The sequence below is a fragment of the Tamandua tetradactyla genome, chromosome 18 (assembly GCF_023851605.1).
Source record: "Tamandua tetradactyla isolate mTamTet1 chromosome 18, mTamTet1.pri, whole genome shotgun sequence".
Classification (NCBI taxonomy): domain Eukaryota; kingdom Metazoa; phylum Chordata; class Mammalia; order Pilosa; family Myrmecophagidae; genus Tamandua; species Tamandua tetradactyla.
In genome coordinates this window covers 15,538,684-15,550,958 of record NC_135344.1, presented here as the reverse complement: position 1 = coordinate 15,550,958, position 12,275 = coordinate 15,538,684, and positions in this window count along the sequence as shown.

Sequence of the window (12,275 nt, the reverse complement as noted above, 5' to 3'; positions counted from 1 at the left end):
GAACAGATTTGTTTACAGGTAATGTGTGCCCCAAATGAAATTATGCCAAAAAATTTGGGGAGACTCAGTGGCTTTCAAAACCTCTCATCATCATACCAAAAGAAGCATGGGCCATCTGTAAAGGAATGTCTAAAACTTAGATTTCCTTCCTTTGTTCTTCAACTTCACCGTGAATGAAAGGCTTTGTCAAAATCTTTCCATTTAGTTCATTTCAGCATTCTTCAGTTATTCTTTAAGTCTTTTTTTTAAACAAGAACAAAACATGTTTAATCAAAGACATCACCTTTTGGCATTTAATTTTCATTTAATTTATCTTTGATACTTTAGACCTTTAAAAACCTTCTTTCAGTACTTAAAGAAACCAGTGCTATCTATAATGTCTCAGCATAAATTCACGCTCTCAACATTTCCTGAAACCTGTAGAATGAGACAGATGGTATATGACCTGCCACAGTAATTATGTAATTTTTCAAGTAGCTCTATTTTTGAACTCACTGCTTACTTAAACAATATGAAATATTTTTTCATGATTCATTTCAACTCTCTGATATTTCAAATGAAATATAAAATAACATGTTTCAAACTCTAAAATAAAACCAGATATTTGTGGGCTGGAATAAAACAAGCTAGGCTAAGGCAAAAATTTTCACAGAAATAGCTTTTCTAAAGGTATGGAAGATATTTTTAAAATATAGGATTACATAGATTGGTGCTGCAAACAGAGAAATCAAGTAGATGAGGAGCAGCTTTGACTGAAGGAAGGTGCAAGGTGACTCCAACTCTGCTCTCTCCTGGGGACCTTCTAGTCTAGGGCATTGACTACTTCTTTACACAGGTAGAAAATCAAGGTGAGGGAGATAGTTCTGAACTAATTTTGAATTATTTTTCAAATTTCAAAACTTTACTTTCAGTTCACCATGCATTTAGGTTTTTAAGTTGTTCATGAAATATAAAAATTATCATTTCTTTTTGGCTACATATTTTATTGCAGTTTCTTTCATATATATACTATCCTCTGCTCCAGCCTTGCTTCTCTTCTCCCTGTTGTGTTAATTTTACAAAAACAAAAACAAGAACACAAAAATTGGGCTGATGCTGATTTTTTTCTGTGTATATTCAAACACAATCTATCATGCATGGCTCATCCAAGCCCTTGCCTTGTGAAACTGCCTTTATAACAGTGATTATCTTTTATTTATGAATTCTTATGTTTTATTTTTGCATCACACAATTGGCTTTCTTCTTTTATTTGTTTTTTGCATATGTAAAAAAATGTGAAAGGGGAGTAGGAAAGATTGACTTTTATCTATCAAACGATTTCATGCAACTCATAAAGACCACCTTTGGTTTTCCTTTGATTTCTGAGTTGTACTTCTTAGTATATCTTATGCAATCCCAACAAACAAAACAATTATAAAACAGCAGTAACAATGACAAAAAAGAATCTGAGTTATGACTATTTCTAAATAGAGGCACAGTAAAAGAAAGAATAGTCTGATAAAAGCATTTGAAACAAATCCCCCCCTTTTTTTTCAAATTGAAATATATGGAAAAAAATGCGAAGCAAGATTGAAAGCCTTATACCTGTGAAAATAGAAAAACAAAATTCTAAAAAGTCCTTTACGCACCTGGTCAGGACAGAGTGTTGGTTGGATTAGGCAAGTGAGGTATGTACTGGAGGTGCAAAATTTAAGGAGGCACCAAAAATCTCAGTAGTCATAATAAACGATATTTATTTGAATGCAATATTTTTATTTGAATGCAAGATTTTTAAAATCACAGTTAATGCAGAAAAATCTAAGCTGCACAAAATACTGAAATTTCACACAAAGTCAGAATCCAACCTTGTACTTGTGCAGCTTATCTCACTCACATCAAAATCACTCCAAGTCTCTGCCCTTTTTCTTGCTCCCAATTCTTCTCACACACACTGGTGACAACTGCCCCAGACCTTTACTCTTAATGCACAATCAGCACACAAATTTCACATACACACACACGTCACTTCTCCCTCCATTCTACTGGAGTGTGCACCTTGATTTCTCCTCCTTCCGTTAACACATGTAAGCACATTTAAGATAGAATACCTTGTCCTTGAAGCCTTCTCTAGTTTTCTAGATCCTTTTATTAGCTGAACCATGTATAATAAAGGTTAGCTCAGTAACTGACCTAGTGAGCAAGACATTTTCTTCCTGATTGGAACTACATCTGTGATCTCTAGAGGATGAGAGGTACAATATAAAATAATATGATAATGGCAAAACACTTACATTCATGAAGTCATCTCAGGTTTTTATGCACTTTCCCATATAATACTGCATGAACCTACCTATTGAGTGACATTGGGGGTATAATATTCATAACCCCCTTTTACAGATGAGAAAACTGAAGTATGGAGGAGTAAAGTCAACATATTGAAAAAAATATTTGAACTTAATGGATCAGCTGGCTAATCTTATTCTTTATTCTCAGTTCTTCCCTCAGAAATACCATATTTGAAGACATGTTATGACTTAACTCACAAATGGAGGATTATTAATCATGTTAATTTAGGTTGTGAGAAGCTTGAGCTATGAAATATGCCAGGTGCCTATGCTACCACATGTGAGCAATTATTCTGACCTTTGAGTAATAAAATGAAAAGTCACAATACATTTGTGTCTCTGTTCCCAGTCAGTTTCGACAACAATGATGATAGGCACTATCGAAAAAAAGTTTGGCACCATCCAAAAGTAATGTTATTGCCTTTTGGGCTGATTTGTCTGTCAAAATGATATACCAATTGTGCAAGGAGAATCAGTATCTAGGGTGGTGTCTTTTATTACTCGTCACAGCAGTCCAACCTGCCAAAGAGTAAGCTGATAAAAATGTCTGAAATCTTCCCACATCAGCCAACAATAGTTCTATTTTAAAGAAGGAAAATTAGGTGCAGAGAAAGATGTTCATGAAGTAATAAAATGGTGATATGCCTGAAAATAATGGAAACAATAACTTTTCAAATTTGTATCCTTTCTGCAACAAACTCATAAGTGAAAGAAAATCAGAATGTTAACGACTATTATATATATATTCCTTTAGAATTCTCCCATATTGCATTCCAAAGTACTCACTGAGAACTCAAGCTGCAGCTTTTGATGGAAAAGGGTCGTATTCCTCTGGAATGTACAAAAATGCATCAAATTACTTTCTAAAATAACCCAAAGCAGCTCAATTAGTTTCAAAATGCTTCAGGCATTCTTAAGTTCCTAAATAACGATGTGATCATCTTTTTTACCTGTGATCATCTTTCTGATTCAAGAGAAAGTTGACAACTGTAAAAAATGAAAACTAGCTTCTCATATTTGCACATTTAGAAATAAAGAACAGAGTGTACAAAGCTGTCTAGATCATATTTGTCTTTCATCACAATTGTTATACAGTGCTTACTAGACAAAAATAGCAAAACAGTTTCTCCAGACTAGTTTCTGTGTCTACAAGGCATAAGCTTCTTTAACTATGCCATCTGGGAAAATAACTGTATCAGTTATCTTTGTATGAAAATTAAGTCTTTTGTTCAGATTCCTGAAAAATGGCAAGTTAACTCACTCAGAATCAAGCAGGGAGGATTATTTAATAAATCTAGAATTCATATTAACATGGAGAAGATCCCATTGCTGAAAATAGTTTGGTATGTTTTCCGAATTCACTGACAGTCAAGGACTCTGATATGATGCATTAATGAATTGTGAACATAGCAGTGAAGTGTATTGAAAGGTATTTTGTCTTTCATACTCACCTAGGGTGAGTAGGATATTAAAGAACCTTATATTTCTTCCATTCCAAAAACGTCCGTAAGTATTCCTGAGAGATGATCATTCAGATTCAGCATGAGTATTAATGAGAACTGGAGAGCTCACCAGTGGACGATTACATTGTTGAAGACCTCTCATCCTTCTTCTTCTTCTTCTTCTTTTTTATTACTTTGAGTCAAAATTTGCCATCTCATAAGTCCTTCTCATTGTTCTCAAGCCCGCCCTGATACAATGCTGAATAATTATGATTGTGTGTTTTCAGAGCAGGTCATCAAAACCTAGAACCTACCACCACCCTCCTATAGCTTATATTCCAACATTTAAATGCCACACATTTCCTCAACTTTTGCTTTTATAACATATGAATTAGACATCTAACCTCCACCCGAACCCCAGATTGCTTTCTTAGTTGTTTTCCAGCTTATGAAATACAGCAGTGGCAGGAGAAATTCCAATATGACTGTACAAAAACAGCATTTATTTCAAAACCAAAAGTAGAACTGAGCTCCTCAGTCTCAGAAGTATCAGCTTCTACTAGAGTCTTCCGATTTTGGCTAACGACAGCTCTACTTTTCCTTGCCCACTCCCCACCTTCCACATCTATATCTAGTATGGTAGGAATTTTTATTCCCTTTAACTTTCACAATGTATCAAGACTTGACTATTCCTTGCCTCCCCCAGTGCTATGACTGAGTCCAAGTGAACATCATTCCTTGCCTGGATGTTGGAATAGCCTCTTACTAAGGCTGCCTGTACCTTCCCTGTCTCAACTTTCTTCCATAAAAGCTTACCACTGTAGGCAGTGATCCTCTTACACCACATGCAATCTTATGCCAATCCCCCAAAGAAAATCTTCCAGTGCTTTGCTTTCTGCCAGAAACAGCAAGGCTCTCTGTCATCTGCACTCCCTCTTAAAGTTGGCTCTCTAAGCTCATATTCTGTTGCCTTCTACCTTCCTCTTTTCTGGTCTCACTAACCTCCTTGCTCTGTTTGAAAAGGACAAGGACATTGTCATCTTAAGGCAGGGTATCTCAAGATGGGTCCTACCCACAAGGTAGGCCGGACAGTTCTTTGTTGGGAGTGGTTGCCCCTGCATTGTAGAAGGTTCAGTAGCATCAGTAGCCTCTACTAGTAACCCAGTGCTCCCTCCTACAGGTCGGACAATCAAACTATCTCCAGCTCTAGGCAAATGCCCAAGGCTTTTCAACTTGGTGTTCCCTCCACCTGGAGCACTACTCAATGTTCCAATTTACTTTCTTCTAGACTTTACTCAAATGTCAGTTTTTCACTGTCAGTTTTTCCTGTGACCTGAAATTCCACACAACACCGTATCTCACATTCTCCTTTCCTTCTTTATTTTCTTTCTTTAAATTTATTGTGCTAATATCTATCTATCTATCCATATATTATTTTACTAAATTTCAATGTTCTGTCCCTACACTAGAATTAGAAATCTATGGTTTCTATCTATCCCTAATGCTTTCCCAGTGTCTACAGCATTGCCTGGTACACAGTGCAAACACCAACTAGTATTTGTTGAATGTATAAAGTTTAAATGAATGAATAAAAGGTGGTAAATTAATAAAGAATATCTTTTGTGGATTCCAAGAATTTGGCTGCTGTAAATGGGAAGGCTCGAAGCGTAGTGTCTCAATCAAACCAAGCATGACCTTTACTCTGGCGGTTGGAACTATGGACGTGAGGGATGCGGGAAGGGCCTTTCTGTCATCTTCCTCTAATACTCACCGGATGAATGCAATTTTGTATTTTGGTGCTTAAACTTGTCAACATGTCAAAAATACATTCAAGATAATTCATGGAATAAGACCATCTCTTGATTCATTCTGATAGATTCTCTTTTAACACATGCTAAAAAAAATGCATGCATATTTGTACAACTCATAAACTATCACATTTATGTAAATGAGAGGAAACATAAATGGAATGTGGGTAGGTTTTTCAGCTTTTATCTCAAACTGAAACTGAGTCTGAGTGGGCAATTCTCTAGTGTTTACTTGAATGATTTAAAGTCTGACTCCAAGGTTAAGGATTTATAAATGCATTTTAAGATTGTTGCAGTAGGATTTTTGGTCTAATATGATATGATAGTCCATAGCTCACTAAATTTCAGATACATCGATCTGAGGAGCTTGGAAAGCATTAAGGAATGACATTAATTATTTTTCATAGATGTTTTGCATGTTGCCTTATTTGCTACTCTGTAGTTGCAAATAATCACTTTTCATGTCAAAATATTTATTCGCCATCATGCTTTTCTTCTTGTTGTTTTGTGCAGGCTCTGGGAATCAAATGCAGGTCTCCTGCAGGGAAATTTTCCTGCATGCACTTTGGCTGTCAGGTCAAATACTTCATTTGGAATGGAACCAAAGAGTTGATATTCTTCAACAATGCCACCTTCAGGCCAGAGCAGGTTTAAGAAATCCCAAAGTATAACGATCCATTTTAGTTTTAAAGACTTCGTGTACTTTATAAAAACGAAAGGGGGGGTACAAGGGTAGTTCAGTGGTAGACTTCTCACCTGCTACGCCAGAGACCCGAGTTCGATTCCCAGTCCATGCACTTCCTAAAGCAAGCAAACAAAAGAAACCAACAAAAACAAAGAAACAATAACAACAACAACAACAACAACAACAACAAAAACCCCACAAATAGTGCTGCAATAATGGGGTACTCACATAGAAAAAGAATGAAGGGTAACCCTGCCATACAGCATACAAAAAAAAGAAAGAAAGAAAGAAAGAAAAGGAAGGAAGGAAGGAAGGAAGGAAAAAGAGAGAGAGAGAGAGAGAGAGAGAGAGAGAGAGAGAGAAAGAAAGAAAGAAAGAAAGAAAGAAAGAAAGAAAGAAAGAAAGAAAGAAAGAAAGAAAGAAAGAAAGAAAGAAAGAAAGAAAGAAAGGAAGGAAGGAAAGAAATGTGGGTAGAAGATACAGATTTCAGACATTTGGAGAAGCAAGATTAGGCTCCAAAATGTTAAGTTTACTTATTTCCATGTGCTGAAATTATATCCCTGAAAGAATAATGTTCATTCTTTTCAATTTCTTCTTTAACCTCACTTCATATTGTATTCTTTTACAGACTACCTTTTCAACATTTTTCCTTTATATTCTTTTCCATTTCCCCCTGAAATACAATGCATTTTTGCTCTATTCTATTTCACTACTTTTCTGTGTTCCTTGTTAAACTGAATCCTAAAAATGTCTAAAATGGCATCCATTCTTCTCCTGCATTAAAGGTTTTTCACAAATTATTGACAGCCAACAGAGAAAGTACTTGTTCCATGAAATAGGGGAAAAAAAGTGAAATTAACATGAATATCCCTTATTTGAGCAACAGGGGTTTTAGTAGCTGCCAGAGGTAAGAGACTAATTTAAGCCATTTCCCATAAACTCTCCGCACAAAAAGTACCGGAATAAATGGGATTGAATCTATCTGACTCGGCTCTATCTTTCGACTTTACGCTCTGTTATAGTTTTCAACTCAACTCTCTCGTTTACCAGTGCTCAGATCCATTTTGTGTGTTAAGAAACCCAGTGATAATTGCTAGATTGTGATCCTTTTGGTGAAATCCAATCTAGTGTATTGGAGTCATAAATGGAAACTATATTAGACATATAGTGTACATGCCTATGTTAGTTGAAGACGTCAACAAGCAGTGGACTTATCAATAGGGTATATTCTGTAATCTTTATCTATGATAGATATATCTGTAGATATAAATACTCTCAATTATTACCATATCACTATCATACTGTAAAGAAACTGTAAAGAAACATTAATATTTCTTCTGCACAACTTACTAAGGAAATCAATTTTCTTTTTCACCAAATTAGTTGGATTGTTCTTCAGCCAGTTAATAGATCAATCTGAGGTTATAATTATAGTATTATGAAAGAGTTCAGTAGTACACTTACTGTTTAGTTAACATTCAATATAAAATACTGTAGTTATTAGAAGTAATAGTTTTATTAAGCTGAAAAAAATGATATTAAACAGCATTTCATATGCATGAATTGTTCAATTATATTGATATGGATTATGGTGAAAGCATAAGTACTTCTTTGTTTTAAAAGTTTTGCTAAACAGTATTTCTTATCCTATGAGCATAAAAGGATACCCAAATTTTATTAAGCCAATGAACATTTGTAAAGGCTTTACTGAATTTCATTCATCGCTTTTGATTTTGTTTGCATTAGAGTAGCACTGATCCTGGATAGGTTAGAATAACTAATATTATTTATACATATGTATTATTGAAATAATACATATAATCTAAGCTTTTCACAGTAGTTCTGAAGTGATTTATTTTAGCTAATCTAAGAGCTAGGTTTGTTCATTTTAGCTTTCACTGATATGTAAATCATTATATTACTATTTAACCTATACATTGTAGCACAATTATGTGTTTTGAATAGTTTTTTTTTTCCTTTGGAACTTAAGGCTGTTTTCTTTCTGTACTAAATTCAGAAGAATATTTTTGAGTGTTCAGTGGAAGTGTCAATATAATGTGTAATCTCTCCTGGTGGGGTCAAATAATTTCATTATACCTGTTAGCTTCTTGGAGTGAGTGATGAAATCAATATTTCCTGTTCCTCTAATAAATAATTTTGGAACCAGATTTAATTTTCTCATCCTATGTCAAACTATCCAAGATATAAAAAAAAAAAAAAAAAAAAAAACTTCCAGGGATGAAAATCAACTAAAGCATCTTTTTCATTATAACCTACTTTCAAAACTTCAAAACTTAACTAAATACAAAGATGTGATGTCATAAACAATACTGATCTATCCACTAGTTTTCAAAATCTGCCTTTTTGGAGACATTACTAAGACCCTTTCAATGAGGGATTCCTCTATTTTGCAGTAAGTCTACCATGCTTGATTTATGCTTAACTTAACACTCATAAAATATTTTTTTCTTGGTGATCCTTTAGAATTCAACATTTGTTTATAGTAGTGTGCCTTTGTCAATAACATGAATTATTCTGCTTTATTTAATACTTTTAGTCATGCATGCTCTTGTTTTCCACAGTACTAATCATGCTACTTGTGCATACTGATTTTAGTACTTGCTTGATATATGTATGTACGTCTGGATGGATGGATGGGTGGATGAGTCGATGGGTGGTTTTATGTATACATATGATTTCCTACCTTTATAATTTTTTCTGCCATAAAACCATATCATTTTTAGACTATAAATATGAAAATATTGTATTTGAATCTTGAATATCTTTTATTTAATAATTTTGACTCTACTGGTTAAAAAATGTCATTTATTTTCTGTTTCTTGCCATTTATTCATTAAAATCTCCATATAAACATTTATTTTTTCTATCAATATGTATATTATGCTGTATCTACATATTGCCCTTAATTCAGGAAAAATCCCTGCCAATTTCATTTCCATTTCTCTCCCCTCTGCCCCTCCTCCTATCATCCCACCACCCTAAAGTTTTCCTAAATGATCATTTATTCTGGAGTATTGCTGAAAAATTAAAAATAAAATTCTGTGAGGAGTTTAGCTTTTCCATTTTTCATTGAAAACCAGACATTTTAAATATTATTTGATGGCTAATCTGGATTCTTTTTTCCTTCTTAGTTGTAGTTGTTGCTGTTTATTTGGGTTTTTTTTTTCTTGTTTATTTAGTAACTTGACTGGACTAAGTATATACTGTGTCCTTCCCTCAGAATATGACCATTTATGTTTCTGTACAATTTATTTAAAAAAATTTTTTTCTTTCATTTTTAATTCAGACTTTTAGAGGTCTCCCCTGTTTCAGCATAGTTTTGTGGTCAGAGTTTGTGCTCCAACATCTGAGCCAGTAATTCTTCTATCCCACTGCCGATGTGTGTATCGGCTGGGCAGCCCAGTCAAAGACCAGGTGATTTTCAGTTTTGCCCTGGATTTGGCTTTTTGGTGGCCCCCATCACTTTCTCCTGCAACTGTGCACAGTCTCATAGTCAGCCTGGAGGTGCAGATACAGTGGAACTTTGGGTTCTCAGGGAAAGTGCAAGCAGCTTTCAGTCAGTCAGGTGTAGGCAGTGAGCTAATTACAGAGACATATTGTTGATTCATTCCCTGGCACTTCCTGTTAAATTTCTTTCCAGTCGGCAGGCTTACCTCTTACCCAACCAAGGCTGCAAACTCGAAATCACTGAACTACCAGCATTCTCCATTTTTATTGCAATTGCCTATGGACAAGAAGTTTTACATTCTTTATTTCAAACTAGTATCCTGCTGGTGGCAAAGGCATTGATCTCTTGTGGTCTGCCCCTGTCCTCACCCCCACCCTGGGAGAACTACTGTGCTGACCAATCTTGAAGCGGGGGAAGTAGAAAGGGAGACCATTCCAGGAAGACACTTCACTGATTCCTCCAACCTTCCCCCTTCTTAAAACTATTGTGGCAGTGAGAATTATAATATGACCTCATGGTCCCTGATTTCTGATGTTCACACTTTGTCTAATCTCATTTGAGTAAGAACTGGATCTGCTTCTAGCCAATAGACTATAACAAAGGGGAAGGGATTTTGCAGATGTAATGAAGATTCCAAATCAGTTGTATTTGAGTTCATCAAAAAAGATATTATCATGAATGGATCTGACATAATCCGGTGATCACTCTTAAAAGAGGTACTGGAAAACTGGAAGGAAGGTGGGGCAAGATGGCGATACAGTGAGGTATAGAATTTAGTTCATCCTATCAGGTAGCTAGCGAATAGACAAGAACAGTACAGAACACTGTGCATCAGTGACTGGATCCACAGCATAAACCAGTCTGGACCAGGTGGAAATGCTGCAACTTCACACAGAACTGTAAGTTGCCCAAGCCATGTAGGCCAGTGCCCCTTCTTTATGAGAACAGCAGACTGGTTCCCCACGAAAAAAGGAGACAGACTTTACTAGTAACCAGTGCTTAGCTCAACCAAGCTTCAATTGCAGAATTAATTAACAAATTCTGACTACTGAAAATAGGCCTCTAGCACAGATAAACCTGGAATAAGCACTAAACATCCTAGGGGTTTTAACCCCAGTAGAGAGGGGGCAGGACTGATGGGAAAAAATAAAAAATGAATTGGAAAGCACAAAATTCTTGAACAGGGCTGTCCCACAAGAAAAGGGGTCACATACAGCCTGGAGGAACATAAACCACATACCAACTTAAGCTCTTGATTGGCAAACTTGAGGAGTAAGGGTCCTGCTCTGAAAAGGCTTTTTGCTTTTTTTTTTTAACTCCTTAACAGCTCATTAGATGGATCTGGTAGCATTCTCAGGCTCCAGCACTGCCCCAGGAAAGGGTGAACTTAAGCTTTGTCTGAGACACAAAGTAACTAGTCAGGTGAAAGGAGTTAATTCCCTGAATGGTTTATGTTCCCACCAAAAGAGACAGAGTCCACTCAGGGGGAATCCCTCTTTCAAGGAATTCAGGCCCAGGGACTGAAAAACTGAAGCAATTAAAGCCATCCAACTACCTCACCTCTGTCTCACCCAGGCCTCCAGCAGGGAGGGTCTGCTAAAATTAAAAAGGATCACATTATTTTAAGCTGGTGGGAAGCCATGGGCAAGCAACTACCACATTCTGGGAAGGATAGGAAAAGCACAGAGTCTAGAGGCCTCATAGGAAAGTCTGACATCCTGATGATTCTCACCTTCAGGGAAAACTAATGCTGGTTACTCTTTCCTCTCGAGACTGGAGCCTGTATGGTCTGAGAGAATCTGACTGGGATCTATAATATCTGAGGAGACCCTCCTCAAAAGTAAGAGTCTGGATATAGGCAGAAAAACAAGAACTGAAAAATTCTGATCAGTTAAACAGAATCTATGCTAGAGGTCTAGAGTGAGTTGAACCAAAATCAAAGAATAGGTAGAGAATAAAGCCATCCATCAAGAAAATCCTAGGTAAAAGAGTGAAACCAACATCCAGAATAAACTAATCAATGTAATCAAAGGTCTAGATGCCAGCAAAAAAATAACTAGTCATACTAGAAAAATCGAAGATTTGGCCCATTCAAAGGAATGAATCAATACTTCAAATGAGATACAGGAGTTGAAACAACTAATTCAGGATGTTTGAGCATACATGAAAAATCTCATCAAAAGGCAAATTTAACAAGTTGAGGGAGGATATAAAGAAGATATTGGGTGAATAAAAAGAATTCAAAATTTGAAAAAATAAATCACAGAACTTATGGGAATGCAAGACAGAATTGAAGAGGAAAAAAATGGAAATCTACAAAAATAGATTTGAAGAGGCAGAAGAAATGACTAATGAACTAGAGGACTAGACATCTGAAATCTGATACACAGAGAAAATATAAAGAAAAGAATGGAATTGCAAGAGCAAGATCTCAGGGAATTGAATGACAACATAAAGTGCATAAATATATGTGCTGTGGGTGTCCCAGAAGGAGAAGAGAATGGAAAAGGAGGAGAAGACCAATGGAGGAAATAAGCACTGAAAATT